This window comes from Colossoma macropomum, unplaced genomic scaffold (assembly GCF_904425465.1).
Source record: "Colossoma macropomum unplaced genomic scaffold, Colossoma_macropomum, whole genome shotgun sequence".
NCBI classification, from domain to species: domain Eukaryota; kingdom Metazoa; phylum Chordata; class Actinopteri; order Characiformes; family Serrasalmidae; genus Colossoma; species Colossoma macropomum.
Window position 1 is genome coordinate 27,989 of NW_023495050.1, and position 20,019 is coordinate 48,007.

The 20,019-nt window shown below is 38.1% G+C and overlaps 1 pseudogene; it reads right to left on the reverse strand.

The window, feature by feature from the left end:
• Positions 1–5,664: 5,664 nt before the first annotated feature.
• LOC118800969 lies at positions 5,665–11,700 on the reverse strand (annotated as a pseudogene).
• Positions 11,701–20,019: the final 8,319 nt, after the last annotated feature.

Sequence of the window (20,019 nt, forward strand, 5' to 3'; positions counted from 1 at the left end):
AGAAATTGTACATGGAGGTGGGTGATATACCAAAATGTAATATCACAAAACTTGATCACATTTTTAAGATGAATAGTTTATCACGATATAATTTTTTTGACATTCGATAAGTTAGAATAGATAAATTAAAAAGACTATCAAAATCTATGAATGAAGTTATATGTATTCAGCATTTTACACACTGTGCTGCACTAAATCCAATTAATCAGGACTAATTATGCTCTATTCTTAAACAAACACTCATTTGGGAAGTGATTTTTAAGTACTGACGATATCTACAATATGCCCAGAAAAGCATATTGTGGCATATTGTGATGTAATTTATCATGATAAAGATGAATATCGTCATATTAAACTCTAATTCCACAGATACTTTATTCCATACAAATCAGTCGAATTTGAGAAAATTGGATGATGAATGAATGGTTTGTAGGCACTTTTCCTTTAGGAGAGGACTGAATGAACTGTGGAGGAAAGTTGTGCTTCTTTATAAATAAAAATGAACTTTTCACTAAAACACCATATGAATCTGTCTTTAACAGCATAGTAAGGACATCCATGTGAGCTCAGTGACTGCTAGTGCTCGCTACCTCAGAACCTCTTTTGGCCTCACGGATGATGTTTTCGACCAAATCCATACAGAGGTCATCGCATTACTGAGGACTTTGCTGCTAGAGAGGAAGGATGTACTCAGTACAAAGCAACTGTTACCTTCACTTCCACTCTATACTATACCCTCATCAGTGATTACTGGCTACAATTCAGCTAATACATTAAAATGCAGCATCACTGACTCTTCAGTTTGCCTCTTAATTCTGAAGATGTAAAATACTGTTAATGAATGTTTTGTGATACTCAGGAGGTTAAATGTTCTGTTCTGTGCTTGTTTCTGTAGATGAACTCCACTCTTATCGAGGTCTTTGACTGTGCAAACTCTCCGCATGGCTCTCCTCTGACTGCAAGTACCAGTACAGAAACTGCAGAGAAACTCGTCCTGTCTACTGCAACCAAGATGCAGGAGTTCTGTCGCCTGTGCTTAGTGTCTGACTGGTTAAGTGCCTCCCAAGACTCAAACATCAACATCCATGAGGTTCTAGAAGACAGACTGTCTCATATCACAGCTGAGACTGTGAGAGCTGTGATTAACTGTTTGCTGAGCATCTGCAGTGAGGAAACATCAGAGGATCTCCAGGAGATCAGTTCAGATGCACCTCTGTGTAACTTCCTCAAAGCTGTAGCTGACAGCATTAAGGCAGAGAGTTCCCCCAAAGCAGCCACACCAACCACTAGTGCAGCTGGATCCAACATGGTTGAAGAACCTCCTTCTGTTGTACCTCCACAGTCTGATGTGGTCGACAGAGAGGACGACTCAACTGGTGTCCCATCTGATGATGATGATGAAGATGATTTTGAATCTTTTACTTCAAAATTCAGGAGGGTTCCTGAAATAAACTGATTATGACATTATACTGTTCGTTGGGGAAAAACTGACACTGAGATACAAATTCAGGTGAAGGTCATTGTTTAGCTGCTTCACCCACAATCAGCTTTGGTGTTCTTAACTAACAAGAGACGCAGCACTGTTCTGCCTCAGGGTGGCACAAATTGGTTGACTCAGTTGGTCCTTCATAGCCCAGCAACTGTAACTATGCACAGTTTACCTCTGCAAAACTTTACAATATGCTGTAGCATTTTTGTAAATCTAAAAACTTGCCCATTTTCACAAGAGACTGATATAAAGACTGAATTGTTACTCATTTCTCAAACTGAAGACAAAACAGATGTGTAAGAGATGTGTAAGTGTGTGGAAGCTGCATTACCAAACTGGAAAAGTGTATAAAATGTTAGTCCTGAACAAAATTACAGCCTTCAGTGAATCAGTAGGACAATAAGAAGCTGAAAAAGTGGCAGAATTAAGTCATGATGTCAAGTTAGAATAAAATAAATATCCGGAATCCATCGTATTACAAAAGTGAATGACAAATCAAAAAACACAGGTACCTTGATAATGGCCACTTTATTAGGGAAACCTACCTTGTATCCACACTCATTGAAAATTTATCAGATCCTCCTGCCATATAGATGCTGTTTGTAGTTATAATGTAGGTATTATTTGGGTGGTGGATCACTCTCAGCACTTCAGTCAGTGTCACTCAGTGTTGAGAATGAGCCACCACCCAAATAATACCTGCTCTGTGGGGGTCCTGATTATTAAAGAACAGATTGAAAGAGGATTGAATTACAGTCTGTAACTGTAGAACCCCAAATCCCACCTAAATGTTAAGCGGTCCTGATAATTATTGTATATCTTAGCTGTACAAAACATCTTCTGTTTTTTAATTTTCTACTTCCAGAATGCCTGGAATTAAATCTGTTTACATTAATTTGTGTTAAAAGTTAGTACAGTTTATTCCTGAAATGTTTAATAAAACATCTTAAACTAGTTTCCATCCATCATCTAAACCGCTTATCCTTCTGGGTCACGGTGGGGTGCTGGAGCCTATCCCAGCTGTCATTGGGCGGAAGGCAGGATACACCCTGGACAGGTCGCCAGTCCATCACAGGGCACACTGCCCTGTGCCCTTAAACTAGTTTGTAATGTTTAAACCCACATTCTGTATGTTCTTATTATATACAAAATAAAAGAAATGTTAATATTGTAAGTGATTTCAAACTTTTGAATGACAGTGTAGCTACACTCACTGGCCATTTTATCAGATACACCTGCCATACAGGTGGACACTGTAGATTTACAATTCTCAACACAGCAATGACACTAACAAGGTGGTGTGTGTGGTGGTGGTGCGAGTGTATCAGACAGACTGGAGTTCTTACACGCGTCCATGTCACTGCTGGGTAGAGAACAGTCAGCCAACAAAAAATATCCACTCAACAGTAGCAATGGGGTCAGAAACTGACCACTGATGTAGAGCTAGAGGATGGCTAACACAGGTAGTCTTCGTAGTCTCTAACCTCTTGGGTTTACCAGCAAGGTCTGTGTGTCTAATTAAGTGGCAAGTAAATGTACACAGTGTTTAAAACCTTAGCACTGCTGCTGTGCCTTATACAGCACAACACACACTAACATGTTGGTGTCACTACAAGCCATGCAAACTGAACTGAGAACCATCCACCATTCCATTAATGGTGGTCCTGTGGTGGTCCTTTTCCATCGATGGATAGGGCTGATTAATTGTGCAGCAACAGGGCTCAGTAATCAAAACATCCAAAGTGCATCAGATGTAGATTTACCTGATAAAATGGTCTATTAAAGTGTAAGCAGGAGATAAAAGGGCATTTTGTTATGTTGTAGCATCACAACACAGTGTTGTAAGTAGTTCAGTTTTTTAAAGAGAAGAAATGTTGATGTTGAGCTGTTTTAGGTTAATTCATAGTGCTTTTAGGTTCATTTGTGAGGACTTTTATAATGAAGAGCCTAAATACAGGTGGAGCGGTGGGTTGTCCGGAGTAGAGCAGAGGGCTGTGTTTTTAGCTGTTAGCACTGGAGAGGCTGTGTTTCGTCTCACCGTGTTTGGTGCTGTTTTTAACAAATTAAAATTAAAGCTGCTTTATGGACCGTAACCTCAAGGCATCAAAGTTTCTCCAGAAAACCCAGGACATTACGGTATTTTGCAGTTTGGCTTTATTTAAAAAAATGTATATCTGAATCCCAAAATTATCCAAATCAGTCAACACCATTTAGCGCTGCATGCACAAACACAATTTAAGACTGAACTATGCACATTGGAAGTCATGTGTCAACAACGTCCGGAAATGCTGCTGACTTCTCTGGGCTGGAGCTCATGTAAAATGGACTGCTGCACAGTGAAACCATGTATTGTGGTATGACGAGTCAACCTTCCAGGTTGTTTATGGACTTTGTGTTCTCTGAGCCAAAGAAAAGGACCATCCTGATTGTTAATAAAGGTCAAAAGCCAGGCTCTGTCATGGTATGGAGGTGTATTATTGCGTAACCTGCACATCTGTTAAAGTACTGTTAATGCTGAACACATTTTGGAGCAACATATGCTGCCTTTTAGGTGCCGTCTTCTTCAAGGGAGTCCATGTTTATTTCAACATGACAACACAAAGCCTCATTCTGCACTTGTTACAACAGCATGGCTGCATAAGCAGAGAGTGCAGGTCCTCGACTGGTCTGCCTTCAGTACAGACCTCTCTCAGTCTCCCACTGAAAACGTGTCTTATTAAGTGAACATATGACAACAAAGGCCCTGTATGTTAACGTGTGAAGACTCAGATAAAAGAAGAATGGCAAAAAATTCCACTTTCAAAACCGGATCAGTTTGTGTCTTCAGTCTCCGAATGTTTAGTAAGTGCTGTTAAAAGGAAAGGTGATGTAACACAGTGGTGCTCCCAACTTTTTTGGAATGTATTGCTGGCATCAAATTTGAATTAAGCATATATTTATAAAGTTTGTAAGGTAAAACATCAAATGTTGTGTTTTTGTGCAATTTTCAATTTTATACATTTCAAACAGGATTTTCTAATCGCTGCTTTCTGTTTTTATTAGCATTTCACATACTGTCCAAATCTTTTTGGAATTGGGTTTGTACAATCAATGCCAGTAACAGACTGTAACATTACTTCTTAAACTGGATACACTAGAAATATGAAGGCACGAGATAATCTTTTGAACAATCTTGTCATGTAGAAAGTTCATATAAACACGTATGTCACTACAATGCAAGACAGAAATTCATTAAAATATGGTGTGGCTATTTTTATAAGGTGGTAAAACTACACAGCTTCTGTTTGATCATGGAAAAAAAATATATGGACTGTGGTCATGTACATGATTTATGGTCCAATCACTTTATGGTCCAATCACTTTAAGTCACTTGTGTTAATGCTTAATTTACAGTGAAACTGTACACAAAATTCAAGTCATGAAACAGGTGTTGTTTTTTGTAGTTGCTTTTATTTTTCATTAATTTTATCTTATCTCTGTGCACTTTGTGCTACAAGAATGCCATTGAAGCATAACAGTGGCATTGTCTTATATTTAACCAACAATCCAATCAAGATGTGCATATTGATATATATTTGCACATAATGAGCATGTCATAAGGCACAGTGCTGCAGGCAAAATGATTAATATGCATAATTATCAATCAAAAAAAATAAAAAAGAATCATTTTAAACATGTATTCTATAAGTAAATGTGATTCTGGTACATCTTATTGCTTTTAGCGTTGAACTGATTCTTTCTGATAGTGGCAGATGATGATGATTTTATTACAGTAAATGAACATGTTGAAGACAGAAAGACTCTATTAGATAATGTGCTATTTTGATCTTCTCAATTCCCTAAAACCTGCAGGGAAAAGGCCCTGCTGAACATAGACCAATGGAACCATTAGGATTAAAACCTGGTGATTTTGCTTCTTGGCTCAATGGTTACCATAAGAGACCAATAGTTTTCTGTAAAACTCCTTTTGATCCTATTAGAAAAACATCAACTGCATTTAGAATCAGTCACAGGTCACCTATTAAACCATTAGTAACATAAACATAAACCTAAAAGCCATTCTGATTTTCACTCCTGTCAAAAGCAAATACCATTCATGAAGGTATCTATGTGAAAACATTTTAGAAAAAGAAACTAAGAAAAATCATTTCAGAATAAATTTCTGAGGACTATCTGAACCATGAAATGTTTATATTCAGAGACAGACACTGTTCTCTATGAAACATGGTTATTTTAGCTATTTATAATGGGCCAGAGGATGGTCACTCCATTCAGGCAGGCTGGACAGCTTCTCTTCAGTGCTGCGCTGGATGGGCCAGCCCCAGGCTTTGAAGAAGGCGACCAGATTCCTCCCTACCACCTTGGAGAAGGTCTCAGCGTACAGGTTCATCTTGTCATCTTTGTCTCTTGGTATGTTCTTCATGTCATGGTAAGCTGCAAAGACTTTCTTGAAGGCATCCCAGCCAAACTGTTCTTGCAGCTTTGAAAGAAAAATCAAAGATAAAACTTAACAGGCGATGACTAAGAAGTGCTGATGGAATGGAATATGTTTCACATGAGTGCTTTTTATTTCACACCAAAAACTTTTTTTTCTATTTTCAGTGTGAATTCAACTTTTCAAACAATAAGTAGATATTTTTATGATCTGTGGTGCTTTACAAAACTAGTACTGTGTTAGAAATACCTTTTGGTTAAAAGTAATTTTATAATAATTAAAATATTAAACATAAAATCACTCTAAAATTAATCTAAAATGAAAGGAAGCGTGCAGTGATATATCTGCGTCAGTGATATAGTCAAGTCACACAACTTCTAGTCTTGCTGGGCCAGACATGATCGCATAACAAGAATCTACCAGGGGAACCAGAACCATGAGGGAATTCTGGCTAAATGTTGGTGGGAATGGAGACTCATTACACCAGGAACAAACTGAGACTTTTCTCCACAATCCAACACCCAGAGTAGGAGGAGCTCAAAGTATTGACAACGGTGCGCTTGTCAACATTAGATATATCTCAAAGAAAAGGCTGCAGTCGAGGTAGGAGAGGTAGGAGAGGCTAGCTAGCGGTGGTATTTGGTTTCTTTAGTTTAGACCTGGTGTTAACAAAGGTGCTAACAAACACTGGAAGTCAGTAGTCACCAAAAGTGTTTCCACAAATACATGCCAGAATCTTCATATATGTGCTTCAAATTACGTTGATAATGAATGTAAACTTGTTTTAAAAAACGATTTAGTAAAATGGCATGAATAGACCTTATTTACACATCTAAGCTGAGCTACAGTATCATCAGCATAACGTCCTGCTTTCTGGTACCATTTGGCCTCCAGACTCTGAGCGCAGGGGCGTGCCATAAAACGTCATTATGCAGGTACATAGCATTAGCACAGTGATACCTAAGACTTGCTTACTGTAAGAGTGTTGGAAGTTGCAAATCAAATCATGATGAATGTACAGAAATGCAGTGTTGTGTTCTAATTGAAAAAACAGAACAGACATCTTTTTTGTGCCCAATCAAGTTTTTGCCACAACACAATTTTTAACCCAGGTTAGGAGGAGGATGTTTATATCTGGGGATCTTTCTCTTGTTGTGTTGCTTTTGCGTTCTCATGCATTCGAACTTATTGCTTTTATTAAAACATCCAACCAAAGTCATATTAGTGAGAGTGTGAAAATCACAACTATGCTGATTTGTGCAAGACTGGCATGAAGACAAAAGGTGCACGAGCTGGAGAACCCTATCTGCATGGGTTGCTATGGTAACAGCGTAAGCGTCAGTAACTACGTAGCTACACTGGTGACATGGATTTCAAACGCGGATACAGGAGAGATGGAGGAGCATCATCTCACCCTCCAAACTCTTCAAAATTCTCTGGTATAAGCATGAATCTTTGGCGCTAAAGACACTTTGAAATCTGATTTGAGCCTCCAGACTGAGACGCATCAACAAAAATCTGATTAGAATTGCATTTCAAACCACCTCCAAATGTGATTTGCAAAAATTTCTTTTTTTTTTTGGTGTCCAGACTGTAAAAAGACAATCTGGATATGCCAAAAATTTGGATTTGGCTGACTGTCTGAACAGCCTACGAGACAAATGACTTTCAGATGTAAAACAACATTCAGCACCGTTTTTGCTGAGTGCAGTGAAGCCGCTGTTGCTTTACATACACTCATCTTTATCTTGTTAGGGTTAGAAAGCAGTATTGACATCTGTCTGTATATTGTTCATTTCTTTTTTCACTATTTCACCCAATAAAAATATTTTAGATTTACTTCAGTTGTTAAATATGGTTCTTATTACTGAATGGACATCCAAAATATGCCATTGTTCATGTACAAAAAAGGTTTAATAAGCATCCAAAACATACATTAATACATTATAATACATTATACTATGATATTTAGTGGAACAGTCAGTAATATCTATATATTATGTATATTAAAAATCTTTGACTATAATGGCCAGTACTAGTTGCAACCACTGATGATTTTATTGGGGCAGGCAACACTGACTACCTGTCAGTTACATTAGGCTATAGTAGTTTAAGTTCGAGACAGTCATCACTACTCATATCCAACATCACTGACCTGCAGGTAAGTCTCCAGTGCTGTCCAGACTTTCCAGTTGTTCAGATTTCGTTGTCCGTCGATGTATGTCTGTATTCGGCTCTGCCGTTTGTCTGCGGTCAGCTCCCCTATGAGCGTTTGCCCTGTTCACACCCAGCACCACCTCATGTACATATACAGACCACAGGTTACAGGTACACTCAGTAGTGTGTGGTGGGAAATTCCAGGCTGAGCGTGTCTGGTTATGGCCCAATTCATGGACTGGGCCCCAAAAATCACTTTTACCAGCTACATATGGTTTCACCAAGTCAGGGGCAGACCTAGAGTGCATCATAATGGGGTAACCTGAATGCATAAAGCCTGTGGAAACAAGACCATCATCTTTAAATAATATGAATAGATCATGACGGTAAATGTCTGTAAATCACATAATGACATTAATGGTAGTGATGCTGGTTCTCTTATTTAAGTTCTGATAAAACACTTTTACACGATACAGACCAGCTGAGATCTGAACATCAGCGACGAAGCGTTCCTTGCGGGTAAACTTTGCAGGCTTAGCAGCCAAGTCAGCTACACTCCTCATAATGGAATCCCAGAGAGCGGCCACTTCGTCTGGACGGTCCAGGTGTCGTATCACGTCTGATGGCAAGGTGATGATGAGATTCTCAAACTCCAGCTCTGCCCAAGGTGCTGGTGCTTTACGGATCTCAGCGACCCAGTCAGATACGCTGGTCTCTCCTGAGAGAATGGTTAATATTCATAGTTTTTACTTTTATCATGTACTGCAGTAGCTCACTTTGGCTTACTAAGAATGAGTAAGTATTAAATAAATGTACCAGACTTGTAGTACGGTGCTTTTACAGCTGTCTGTATGACGACCTCCATCTCAGATACTGCACTTCTAGGAGGTGCGATCAGGTATATGAGTCCTCCCCACAGATTCCAGACTTGCAGATTCTCTCTTTCCAAAGGGAAACGTACGAACACCACCGGAGCTCGTTTCAGTTCATCTGTGCTGCTTAAGTCATCTGTTTGACAGCCGATCTGCACCTGCAAGTATGTGGTATTTAATTACGTATATCAAAATACCCACAATACAAGATTAAAATTGGTTACAGTAGGTTTGTGACATATTTCATTGCAAACATGACCTTCTTTAATGGAAAAAGTGTACAGTGACTTAATATCATCCCTTAAATCTCACATTAAACATGAAAAAGGGGTAGAATAATGAAGTCATACCTGCCAACCCTTTCCTGTGATCATGCCAGGCACTGTAATGTTGGTCTTCATTCCAGGAGAAAGATACAGACCTGTACTTATCCATTCTGCATGATCTGAAACGAGAAAGCAAGCTGATTGAAAATATTAAACATTTGATAGTTTAAGGATGTTCAACTAGTGTGCATTTTATTATATGCCTTACAGCCTAAACTCAGCCAAAAGCTCAGCCTGGAGTGTCAAATTAAAAGGGTTATTCCTCCTTTTGCACATGTTTTTCCAGCCATAAAACACCTGCCTTATCTTCTCTATCAGGGGTGCTTTATCTGGGTCCTGGAGATCTTCCACCCTTGAGAGTTCAAATTCAACACACCTGGCTCATATAGTCAGAAGCCCCTGAAGGCCTTGAGAACCTGGATCAGGTGTGTTAGATTAGGGTTGGAGCTAAACTCTGCAGGGTGGTAGTTCTCCAGGACAAGGATTAGGCACCTCTTACATCCTATTGTCTCTAGCAATACAAGTATTATTAATTATGCAAATAAAATACCATAATGTATATGAGTCATTTTGCTTGTGCATAGAGTCATTTTCCTTGTACATGTGTTTTTCCTCGCTCACAGTAAGTTAGTCTAATCTAAATTTTGTATTTTTTTCAGGTAAATAAAAAAATAAATGAATTAATAAACTAGTCACATTTCTTTTACATACTTATACATGGTTACATGTCTACATGCCTTAACCCCTAGAATCTTAAGCATGCACTTTGGTGCTGTTTGCATGGCTCTATCTTATTCTCCTGCAAGTCTGGAAAGGGTTAACTTACAGATAGGATACACCTATGTATCATGTTTGTAAGTTAACCCTTTCCTGACTTTTAAAGCCTAGCAAACTGCCACTTAGGCATAGTGTTCTAAGGGTATTAATAGCACTAATCCAGTCATGTAAGGACTACACCAGTCTGTCCAGTCTTATCGAGCCCACTCTTTCAGAAACTGGGTGTACATTTCAGCCTTTCACCTGCTGTTCCAAATTGAGAACTGGGATTGAGGACTGGTGATTTTGCTAGTCAGTCAAACTGGCCCAGTGTGCCATCATGTCTGCTGAACTAGTCACATACAGACACCCTACATTTGTCATTCTGGAATGTGGGAGTGTGAACATTGTGTCATTCTTGGACATGAAGCACAAAGAAGATTGGGTTAATAAACACAGGAAAGAAACTGGTATAATTCTTACCTGAATAGACTGGCCCAATCATTAAGGGAATTACGTGCTCAACCAAGTATTAAAGAAGCAATGATGCAACAATTGTTTTTGTTCAGAGAGCTTATATTTTCATTTTTTCCTTTTCATTAACTGTGTGATCTGTATATGTAGGGAAATCTATGGGGAAAAGCATGATGACCTAGTTAGTTATTGTTCTTTACCTGCTGTCTTAGCACTGATCCAGACTTTTGCATTGAACACAGTTGGTAGTTTAGGTGTGTCTACGATGAGGTATGACAGAAGTTCATCAGTGTCTTCGCTGAGCCTGAATAACTCTGTCCCCACCCGGAGTAGCAGGTGATCCTTTGCACTTGTAACAGGACGTGTAGGAGACACCTGTGGAAATCCTGCCTTAATTATGTCTGTGAGAAGTGCAACTACTGACTTATACATGTCACAGTCGAATGCCTGCATCCAGAGATAAATAATGCAGTCACTGCCAAGCCTCTTCAGAAATTGCTGTTCATAATCTCCCAGCTGCTGACCCTGAAGCACATGTTGTGCAAAATGCTGCAGCAAATCCTGGAAATGATACATCTGTGTAGAGGAAACATCAGGATGCTTCACTTGTGGCACCTTGTACTTCCCAGCTTTCAGAGTTTTCCCTAAGAGGCTCAATCCCATCTTGTTGAGGATCCGATTTCCAGGGCAATCTCTCATCACATTGCGGCCAGGATTGCACTGGGCCCAATGCCAAGCATGTCCACCTATCAGGAGACCACCACCACCAGCAACAAATTCCTGGATCTCTTTAGACTGAGCATCACTGTAGGAGGTGCAGACAAAGACACTTAGGTCTTCTTTAAACCCAGTCAACTCACACTGTAGTCCCAAGTTCTTCAGCAGGGAGTAGGCCGCCTTAAGTTTAGGTAAGACTCCGATAACCCCATTTCGCTTTTTATCAAGCCAGTGGACAGCATTGATCATGAATTTGGACAATGACTCAAGGCCTAGATAGGTGTCATGGCTGGCCACAATCACCCGTCCCTGTCCAAAGTAAGCTCCAGCAAGGAATGTCTGTCCGTCTGGGGTGAGTCCAATAGGAAATGCTGAAGATCCATGCACGAATATGTCAGATGGCACAGCCTTACACTGGATATCAAATTCAGACACACCTTGTAAAAGGAATTCCAGGTCATCTTTGAAATTCATGGCTTTCCTGGGGATAAAAACTGATATAGGTTAAATGTGTCTTTTTCTGAATCAAGGTAGCAGCTTTGGTGAGGAAAACTAGACACGGTCTGATTTTTATCATATTGACACAATTTTGTTGCCTAACTGAATGAACATGTTTATTTAGGTTTTATTTATAACGGTCCAGAAACAGTGAGAGACAATTGAGGGCATTGTAGCAATGCATTTGGATTAGCTCGCAGCTACATGTAGTCACAGTAGAATGCTCTTTATTAAAGTGGTTCCATGGATCTTGAACATCTCTTTCCCAATAGTTTTTTACCTCATACTTTGACAGTCATTCACCAGCCATTCTTAAGAAGAAATTTCGGTAACACTTTCTATGAATGTCACCTTTGTAAGCATCTATGAACACATTCATAATGTGTTATAATGCATTCATAAGGCATTATAAACATGGACATAAATATTTATAAAAATGCATTATACATTATAGCCATGCTTATTATGCATTATGAATTGTTAACATAATACATTATAAGTACTGTTCATAACAAATTATAAGAGCTCATAAGTTGTATTTGTCCGCTCTAAGTAAAGTGAAGCATACGGTACTAAAGCCTCCTCCAGTGTTAAGATTGAGGCTTCAAGTTGAAGTATTTACTGAAGGATTTACTGAAACACTAAAACATGCATAATAAAGCACATTACAGGCTTCAAATGTCAGAGTTTAAACTAGTGCTGCCATCGGTGCTTTACCCAATGTGGGAAAGTCAATGTACACCACCGTTAGCTTGGTATTTGTCTTTACTTTGCAGTCTCCAAGCTGGGACTTCTTTGGTACTGACAGTATAACATGTTATCAACACTACTTATAATGCATTATATTAACAATTCATAATGTATAATAAACATGGCTATAAAGTGTAATCCAGTGTAATTCATTTTTATAAATGTTTATAATCATGTTTATAACGCCGTATGAAGGCATTATAACATGTTATAAATGTGTTTATAGATGCTTACAAACGTGACATTCTAGAAAGTGTTACTGAAATTTCTTCTTAAAACCCACTCACACAGTTTTTATGAAGATTCTGATATTGACCAGTGTTTTCTTATTTGGGATTTGTTCTTTGACTACACACGCTCAAGAGCACAAAGGTGTGAACAATTCAGTGGTTTCAGAAAACGTCATGAATTTGATATAAACTGTTTCTCAGGACCTTTTTCAAGAACACATTTAAGAAAACTTAGGAAGATACTGTGGAATGAGGGACAAACACTGGGAAAACTTAGGAAGATACTGTGGAATGGGACAAACACTGTGTTCTACCAACTTAGACTTAAAAGACTCTATTAAATCTAATGCTACGATTAACCGGTAATTGCTGAACTGAATATTTTGGGGAAAAAATTAATGGCAAAAGTTTGAACACCCTTTCAGTCATTCCACTAGTGTTATTTCCTTTGCAATATCTCTGAGCCTGTTTGACTCAAGCCGTAATCTGAGTTAGGTGAAGACACAACCTCTCAGGGTGTTCTGTTTATGCTCAGGAATGGGCTTCTTTAAGCAGCTGTCTGAAGATCTGAAACTAACGATAAGTCACTCTTACAAAGCAAGAGAAAATTATAAAACATATCCAAGTTTGATGCATTATGAACCAGTTTTGATAACCTCCTTCTTGTAATTGTCACCGTCTATTAATTAAATATTCATTAAGAAATGGAAGTGAAGGAGATCTGTTATTGTCTAGACAAGAGCTGGAAGACCAAGAAAATTTTCTGGAAAAAAATACTTGTAGACCGGTCGGTTGCGCAAAGCAAAAGCCCCACACCATCAAAAGATAGCCTCAACTGTGGTCTCATCTCAAAATGCAACTCAACACTAAATCAATGGCATTTTGCAAAAAATCAATGGCATTTTGGAATCAAGTGCTGTGGACTGGTGCAATAAAAATCTTTTGGCTGCAGAAAACTCTTTGGCTGCAGTCACCAAAGATAAAAAAGGAGCAGCATTTCAATAAAAGTACATCTTGTCAAATTGGAGTGGTAGGGATGGATCTATTGTGCTTTGAAGTTATAGGCTAGCCAGTGGCACAGGATATCTTGTGGGCATAGAGGGAATAAAGGATTCTACTAAATCTATCTATCTATCAAGAAATCCAATCCAGTTGACTTCTTTTCATTTAAAGTCACTAAATTGTCTAATTTAACTGTATTGTATGTATGACTGTAAAGCTAATGGAGCAGTACTGAATTGTGGAATTAGACCACTAAACAGTTTTTCATGATTTTGTGTTTTAGGACTTTTTTGGGTGGGCCTGAAATCATGACGCACTGATACTTAGCATGACCCATGTAAAAACTACGGCGCATAGCATCAGTGATTCTGTAGATGACGCAAATTCTGTGTGTTTGTGTCAGCTGAAGCGCTGCTAGTGGCTTCATTTCAATCCAGGAGCTTTGCTGCCTAACCCAGCTAATGGGTATGCTAACGTTTGTACGAAGTCCACTTGCTTTTCACCAGCTTCTTGTTCAGATTTTCCTGTTCCACCTTAAATGGTGCATCAGTTACATTCTGGCGAGTGAAAAAAAAGCTGAAGTGAGGCTGTACCTTTCCCGAGACTGGGGGTGGTTTCAGTGGACACACCCCCTGCTTTTCACAGCAGAGAATATTGATTATTTTTTCAACATTTTGAACATTTTTTTTTACTTGGTGATTTTTTTTTTTTAATTAATCAAATTGGGCTGAGTGGTTAATAACACGTTTTACTGTGATGTGACAAACTCAGAACACTGGTAATATCTTATCCATTTTCAGAGATTTTGCAGTAAGGCAGTGGGGTGACACTAATTATCTCAGAAAAAAAACTAATAATTAACTGATTTTTATATGAAACATTGATGTGAAATGGCATTGTTTTATGGTTTTATGCCTGTTCCTGAGCGTGTGAACAAAATGAAAAAGTTGAAATGAAATGCATTTATTTTTGTAAGTAATTGGTGTAGGGTATAAATAAAATCCTCTGTCTAAAGCATTCAAATCTTGGGGCTACTAACTGGATCTCTCTGATAGACAGCAATGTCTGGACAGAATAAATCAGAGCTACTTCCAATAACAAAGGGGGTCCCTCAAGGTTCGATCCTTGGACCAATACTATTTAATAATTATATTACTGACATTGCCACCTCAATTGTTGACTGCAAAGTACACTTATATGCTGATGACACTATCTTGTACTGCTTGACTGACTATATTGGTACTACAGTCAGCTTTTTACAACCATAAACTGGTTTTAAATGTTGAGAAAACTAAATTTATGCTGTTTTCCAGAGCCTCTAACATTGATTTTAGCACTTTCAAAATCACAATGCTGAAGGGATCTGACATTGAAAGAGTCAATGAGTACAAATACCTTGACATACGGCTAGATGACAAATGCACTTTTAAACAACATGTTAACAAACTTATATGTGAACTGAGACAAAAACTTCACTCCCTGTATCTTAACAAAGTATGTTTCTCAAAGCACACAAGGAAAAAGATTGTTGAAGCTACGCTGTTGCCTGTTCTGGATTATGTGATGTGTTACACAGATATGCATCTGTAACTACTCTGAAATGTCTATACCAGAGGTTACTAATAGGCGGACTGCAGTCCGAGTCTTGACCCAGACGCTGTCCTATGCGGACCTGGACCTATAACCCATAAACTATGGAGAATTATTTAATATCAGCATAACATTTCTAGTCATTACGGTACCAGTTTAGCGGCTGGGAAACTCACAGACCAATCGCCTACGTTGTAAATATCACACGTGACGCTACTCAGCCAATCAGATCTGTGCATTACGATGAGCACTGCCACTTGAATGAGTGACGTACAAACAAGAGAGGGACGAGGCAAGACACAGCAGTCGGAGAAGAAAGTGAGCCAGATCTTTTCACATTTTTTCAAAGAGAAAACTATAAATATTGTTGAAATATTACTAAATTGTATTTAATTTGACATTCAGTTGTTGACTATATAAGATGTTCATATAACTACTAGGCTACTTCAGTATACAGTATATGGCACTGAATCATAATGCGAGTTAGACATTATGATATGAAAACCAGCCCGACCTGAGCCCGACGTTCTACGTGAAGTAATGCTTACCCAATGTTTTGTTGCCCCCCTCGGGCTGCAGATCTTTAACAATGTTCATCATTACTCAGATGAAATACTTTGTTCTAGCGTGTTCTTTTATATTTAAAGTAACGTTTCTTGTTCGGTTTCAGGCAGGAAGAGTTTTTACTGAATGACTCTAAAATAACTTAATTGTATAGTGAGCATAAAGAGTAGTACCATTGTGCAACTAGGACACACGGTGAGCACATAGAAGAGGAAACAGTGTATTTTTTGTCGACTGTATTGAGTAGTAATACTGTAGCAATACTAAGAAACAAAAAAAACAAAACAAACAAAAAAACATGGAAACCCTCCTAAACTCTCAACCACACATCGTCCAACCCACTACCCCCATCTCCAGTGTGGCCAGCTGAAATCTATCTTAAGATTTAACAAATGCTGTTGTCGGAACAAAACCTCGTATCTCCAAAATGGTAACTTTACAGGAGAAGGAGAAAACCTAATTTACTTTCGAGGTAAGTCAATGGAACCAGAATTTTGGGTTGTTTCTTTTGGTCCATTCATCATGAAAATTACAAACAATGTAAAGGGCAACAGTCATTTTCAAATTATGAAAAAATGACAAAAATGGAGATACAGGGTTTTGTTCTGACAACAGCGAAGTCTAACTTAAGATCTAACAAAAACGTAAAAGATGGCAGCCCTGTTTTAATGAAGGATGTTAATCAGGAACAAGCTAATTTTCCACCTGTGTAAGAGATTGTTACCAAAATAATTACCACAATTTATAATTCATTGTCTTTATGATCATTTTATGGCACTCTATAGTCTTTAATTTGGCTAATTACCTGCCTTGTTTGGCTGATAATAAATTATTCAGTACACTGTTCTACACGTACATACAGTCAGACAAACGTCTACACATGTAGCCAAGACAATGTTAACAACCCAACAACCCCATGGCAGCTTTTTTCTTTCTGCAGGCATCAGACTTTGAATCTGTGTGCTACCAAACTGATGTGGAGAATGTTAATAACTGTAACATGTAGACACTTGACCCATTATCCAAATGCCATAAACATTTGCTGAAGTACAGCACCTTACTGGGGCTAGACAGCTAGATAATGCCTGGCTCACACTCACTTCAAGCCCCCCACCCCCCCCTCCCCTTTTCTGTATGAGCCTCTTTGATTTTCTTGCCCTGTATTCATTGTCTTTGTTCAGGAAATTCCTGTCTAATTTCACTCACACAGTCACACAGTTTGGGTGCATATTTACTGATAGACTATGGCTGAATAGTTCTTTTTACACGAAATAGCTTCTAAATCAGATCATACTTGTTTTTAGGATTTGCTGAGGTCATCAATATCATATCAAAACATAGACAGTCTACACCAAATTAAACTACTTTTGGTTTCTGAAAACTGGAAAAACTGGGAAAAAAACTAGATATTAGACACATTAAACCTTACATTTGACTTAAAGTAGATGTAAATATGAATGACCATTCTCTCAATGTAATATAATATAATATAGTATAATATAATATAATATAATATAATATAGTGTAAGTAGGAATCATCTCAGTAGGCTACATACATGGCTGGATGTCAAGTTTCCTGCTGCAGCAAGTATGAGATCAGTTGTCCTTTTCCAGAGCCCTGCTGAAAGTATCCTGTGTGAAGTATTATATATGCAGTAAATCCCACCCTCTGTGATCTGACAGGATCAGGAATGAGCTGCTCCCACACAATACGTGCATGAGGATAAAGGGCTGTGCAGCAGTGACAACAATTAGTCATTCTATGGAAACCTCTGTTTTGTGTCCCTAGCCTTCACAGAAATATGACACTTGAAAAACATGATTTATATTTTAAAATAAAACAATGTGTTATTTGAACAATTACACCTTGTTGAGCCGTCAAATTGGAAATATTTTTTAATTAATTATATAGAATTCCAAGCACCACAAAAGTGCTCCTCTCCACAGTCATGTACAGAGGCATTTTAAGGTACAGCCCCATTGAAAATGAGAAATTTTATTGTTTTTTGAAAAATATATGCCCATTTTGAATTTGATGCCAACAACATGTTCCAAAAAAATTAGGACGGGGGCATGTTTACCACTGTTTCATCGTCTCTACTTTTAACAACACTTTGTAAGTGTTTTGGAACTGAGGAGAACAATTGCTGTAGTTTTAAAAGTGAAATGTTTTCCCATTCTTGTTTAATATTGGATTTCAGTTGTTTAGCAGTTCGCCCTGCAATGGACTGGCGACGTGTCCAGGGTGTATCCTGCCTTCCACCCAATGATAGCTTTGATAGGCTCCAGCACCCCACCGCGACCCAGAAGGATAAGCGGTTTAGATGACGTGTGTGTGTCTGTGTTTAGCAGTTCGGGGTCTCCTTTGTCATATTTTTAATTTCATAATCATCCAAATGTCATCAGTGGTGACAGGTATGGACTGCAGGCAAGGCAGTTTAGAACTCAGACTCTTTTACTACAGAGCTATGCTGCTGTAACATGTGCAGAATGTGGTTTGACATGCTTGCAGAAATAATCAAGGCCTTCCCTGAAAAAGAAAAAAAATGTCATCTGGATGGCAGCATATGTTGCCAAAACATATATCTATTGTTCAGCATTAATGGTGCCTTCACAGATGTGCACATCACCCATACCATGTGCACTAATGCACCCTTATACCATCATGAATACTGGCTTTTGAATTGTGCGCTAATAATGAGCTGAGTGGTCTTTAGCCTGGAGGACACAGTGTCCAGGATTTCCAAATAGAACTTCAAACTTTGATTTGTTGGACCACAGGACAATTTTCCACTTCACCTCAGTCCATTTTAAATGAGCTAAGGCCCAGAGAAGGTGGCAGCATTTCTGGATCCTGTTTATGTACAGTTTCTTCTTTGCATTTTAGAGTTTTAACTTGCATTTGTGGATGCAGTGATGAACTGTTTTCTTAGACAGTGGTTTTCAGAAGTGTTTCTGAGCCCATGCAGTGATTTTTACTAGAAGATCATGGCCAGCCAGTACTGGTTTTCGGCCTTGTCCCTTGCATACAGAGATTTCTCCAGATTCTCTGAATCTTTTAATGATATTATGTACTATAGATGATGAAATCTTCAAGTTTTTGGCTATTTTACTTTGAGAAATGTTATTATTGAATTCTTACACTATTTGCCTGTGCAGTCTTTCACAGAGTTGTGAACCCCTCCCCTTCTTTACTTTTGAAAGACTCAGCCTCTCTGAGATGCTTTTTTTATACCCAATCATGTTACTGACCTGTTGCCAATCAACCGCCAGGTATTTGTTTAGCATTACACATCTTTACCAGTCTTTTGTTGCCCCCATCCCAACTTTTTTGGAATGTGCTGTTGGCATCAAATTCAAAATGAGCATATATTTTTCAAAAAACAATAAAATTTCTCAGCTTTAACATTTGATATGTTGTGTTTGTACTATTTGAAATTAAATAGAGTTTAAATGATTTGCACATCATTGCATTTTTTTTTTATTTACATTTTGCACAGCGTCCAAACTTCTCTGGAAATGGGGTTGTATTTTGAGGTCAAAAATATGTTTTTCTACCATTGAAACTGTAAGAAAGTATACACAACTATCAAATATATGATTTAAATGACATAAAAAAATGCCAAATAAATATTTAAAAATTTACAATGAAAGTAGTGGTCTTTTGGAGTCATGACACTAGAGTTGCCACATAACAAAAATGAATCACTAATTTCATAACGACTCCCTTTTATTGAGAAGATCTATTAAGAAAGGCATATGGTAAATCCACTGTCTCTTTTCAGTTCTCAGAAATGTTGTCATTTATCATGATTTCATACAAAGCTTTTTGTTGAAATCACTAGTATGACTACTTTATTCTTGAGAATTGTTAAAAAAGAAGACTGTAAATGGATTAAATTACATCATTTAGTGGGTTTACCGTAAGTGACAACATGTAGTTGTAGTGGCCATTTTGTAAAATGCATTTTTCATGAAAATGTCTCTGGTGTTACCTTTCTTATAGGTAACACCAGTGAGGATCAGTAACACCAATGACTCCTATGTATATATAAACTTTATTCAGAGTTGTTCATTGAATTCTTTTGCATGAAATAGCACTCAGACTGCATGATTATAACTTTTCTTTATCATTGTTAATCTGAGTTGAGGATTTTTG